The sequence below is a fragment of the Atta colombica genome, unplaced genomic scaffold (assembly GCF_001594045.1).
Source record: "Atta colombica isolate Treedump-2 unplaced genomic scaffold, Acol1.0 scaffold172, whole genome shotgun sequence".
In the NCBI taxonomy this organism is placed as follows: Eukaryota; Metazoa; Arthropoda; class Insecta; order Hymenoptera; family Formicidae; genus Atta; species Atta colombica.
The window spans coordinates 542,337-546,383 of NW_017259263.1; positions in this window are offsets into that span (position 1 = coordinate 542,337).

Consider the following 4,047-nt stretch of genomic DNA (forward strand, 5'->3'; position numbering starts at 1 on the left):
AAATATATATTTAAAGATGTTAAAAAATCTTAAAAATGTCTTGGATAATAGCAACTGTTAATAAAATTTTTCAAGTTGACTGTAAAAAATGCACATTATAAAATTTCATATTTAATGAGTTACCTTGTATATTCCAACAACGTATTATTTTTTCTTCTCTCAGATGCTCACGCGACTGAAATGTAAACAAAGAATTTATTTCTGTAAAATTATTTCCGCTGACAACAAAATAAATGAAATATTAAAGGTGTACAACTTTGCTTCCGCCGTTTTTTTTCCGAAATTCGAGGCTTTATTGTAAAAAACTTATACATTTATGATTCAAAGTATTGTCCATCGCTGGCCACTACTTTCTCCCATCTTTCGGGTAGCGTACGAATCCCGCGTCGAAAAAACTGGTCATCTTTTGAGGCTATCCACGAATCGATTCAATTTTTTACTTCTTCATAAGACCGGAAATGCTGGTCAGCCAGGCCGTGGGCCATTGATCGAAACAAGTGATAGTCAGAGGGAGCAACGTCTAGAGAATACGGCGGGTGGGGTAGGACTTCCCATTTCAACGTTTCCAAGTATGTCTTGACCACTTTCGCAACATGGGGTCGAGCATTGTCATGCTGCAAAATCACTTTATCGTGTCTCTCGTTGTATTGCGGCCGTTTGTCTTTCAATGCTCGGCTCAAACGCATCAATTGCGTTCGATATCGATCGCCTGTGATTGTTTCAGTCGGTTTTAACAGTTCATAATACACTACGCCGAACTGGTCCCACCAAATACAGAGCATGACCTTGGACGTCAAAATCACCGTTCTTGAAGTGTTGAAACCACTCACGACACGTTCTTTCATTAATAGCGACTTCACTATAAGTATTTGAGAGCATTCGATGAGCCTCAGCCGCAGATTTCTTCATATTGAAGCAAAAAATTAAAACCTCCCGCAAATGACGAGAATTTGGCTCGTAAACTGACATTTTCAATCGAGAATAACTTTATGATGCAGACACAAATCGACTAATGTTTCTATGGGGTTATGTTGACAGATGCCCAAGTTTATTGTATGACGTCTGTGATCTATTTATTTCGACCACTATTTATCGCTAATGCCATCTATAGGAAAACGGCGGAAGCAAAGTTGTACAGCTAATAGAAAGAGTATATATAATATTACATGAGATATATAATAACATTAAGAATTTATTTTTGATGTTAATTATATTTGATTTTCTTTGATAAAATTTAATCGAAAACTTTTTATTATTAAATTGCAATTATACTACTATAGACAAAAAAAAAGAAAGAAATAAAAGAAAGGGGAAAGATTGAAACAAGGAGAATGGGCGAAAAAGAAAAAAGGAAGACAAGAAGAGAACAAAATTAAGAAAAAAAACCACAAAAATATTGCTGTATATAAAAAATACAAAAATATTATTTCAAAAATATTAAATCAAAAATATTATTCTTCAAAGACATAGGATTTCCTGTAATCGCGCACGCGACAAACGAAATAGAATGAACTTTCATTTTACAATCGAGCAATCTTCCACCTGTTTTCAACAGACCTAGGTCGTTCGCTTGTACTTGCAAACCCCGAGAAAATTGAAAAATAGCCACCGATGAAACAGTACTGATTTATCTTACGGCGATGCACACTAATCTCCGTCTTTGGCTCAACAGTTATTTCATTTCCCCAGCCTCCCTTTTCAATGCAATTTTTCGCTAGAGTATATAAGAAATAGCAGCCTCCTCTCTCTCTCTCTCTCTCTCTCTCTCTCTCTCTCTCTCTCTCTCTTAATTACAATTTTTAAATAGTTAATTAGGAATTATAAAGAAATATTCTATTAAAAAGAATTAAAGTGTTTAAACGGAGACACTTTATTAATTATTGCAAAAAATATATATGATAATCATGTAAAAAAATTGTTGTCTTATCGGGTTGTTTTATTAGGACATAATAACACATAAAAAAGAAATTTGAACATTCTGTCATAATTCATGTTTCACTGTTGATGACATTGAAGTTACAATTGGTGTCTAAGTAAAATAAAAAATTCTTGTAGTATATAATAAATAGTAATATAGTAAATAGTAATATAGTAAATAGTAATATCAAAAATCAACACTAAGGAGTTTTCAAATGAGTTTTTGACGACATGTGCACGCGCGTATCTCATCCACAAGGAGTACGAATCTACAGATTTGTGTTAAGAAATCGCCATGTGATGTTAAGAAGGACGCCAAGTCGAGCGATGGAGAATGAGAAAAAATGGGCGGCGGGATAAGCGATTATACTTCGTTCTTTTTTCGATACTGATGCGACTTTTCATCGCTATGTTCGTTCGAAGTTCATATCAAAGCGCAGTCGTTCCGCATCAGGAAAATCTCGTTTTATTCAATTCGAATGGCAAGCGTCGATTGAGAGAAGCTGCATATTTCTCGCAGATAGGATCATTCTCAAAGCTAGGCGCTGTAATATTCTCCATTGATAGATCTTTACTACTTCGATTTTTAATCGAACAGATTCTTTTGGAAGAAAAGAAATCTGTAGCTTAGTTACCAGATTTAATCCTTAGAAAAAAATATATATACAGGGTGCTTCACAACTATCGAATTTTCTCTTAAAGACATATTCTTGAAGTAATTTTGAGATGAAAATCCTAATATAAAAATGTCGAGGCTACAATAGTTTTTGAATTATAATTGGTTAAAAAGTGTGTAATTCGAAAATTATTATAACCTCGATATTTTCATATTAAGATTTTCGTCTTAGAATGTTCAAAAGAATCCAGAAATAATAATAGAGGCTCTAAAAGTAAAATGATTTTTTACTTATAAGCATTTAAAGTTAGCTTATAATTCAAAAAATTATTGTAGCCTCAACATTTTCGTATTGGAATTTTCGTCTCAAAATTACCTTAAAAATATGTTCTTAAAAGAAAATTTGATAGTTGTGAGACACTCTGTATATAATGCATATTTTTATTTTATAAATATCAAATATCTTTATAATTAATATTTAATAATATAATATTTAAAAATAATAGAATATCGGAAGACATAGTTTTTTAGTACAAAGATAATCACTTGAACTGTTTTTACTTGTATGGTACAGTAAGTGCATTGCATTTCCTGTAAGGTTTGTCAAGAATCAAGTTGCTGGAAACTTACAGGGCCCCTGTGGGCGATTCTATAATTTTGAACTGCTGTGGCAGAGAACATCTCGAGTTTCTGATACCGCAATTGCTTCCATTAGTCTTGTTCGTTCCTCTTTCACACATCACCATGTCGTTTACAGCGACCAAGTTGTCAATTTTGAATGACAAAAAAAAATTAACGCAATTATTAATTAATCTCACTATCAGAAAGCCTCACTACAGATCAATTTTTTATTTATCGTTATATACTGAATTTTTTTACATATCGTTTTTTACAATAAATATAATATTCTTATTTATATCATATATCATACATAATGACAACAAATATTAAAAACTTAATCATTTCATTCGTTTCTCAATGTTTTTCATGGGTGCAATGAAAGAGATAGTAAATATGACTTTGTGAACATCGAGTTTTGTGCTTTTGCATTAAATTCTACACATTCTAATTATGTCCGGCTCGTCGCATCGCTTTCTACTAAGTTGAGTCAGGAGTTGCTCGTATTTATTATGCGATTATACGAAGCAAAATAATTGAAGCGCCGTGTAATAACACTGTTTTAGTCAAGTCACATCATATTACACTTGCATTTTATTAAATTTTAATAGTTAAAATTTTTCAATAGAGAATGATATACTTGAATTAATATTTTTGTTATAATTATATTATTCGTAACTTTACATTTTTCAATGTAGTAATTGCTCAAATAATATTTATGTTCTTATTACATTATTGAACAGTTCTAACGTCATCAGAAATGAGAGAATTTAATTTGCAACTTCTGACTCAACTTAGTTTAGAGTAGACTCAACAACATGTTTTATTTCAATATGATCATTCAGTATGAAGATATTATTTCTATATATATGTATTTATATATATATATAGATTAT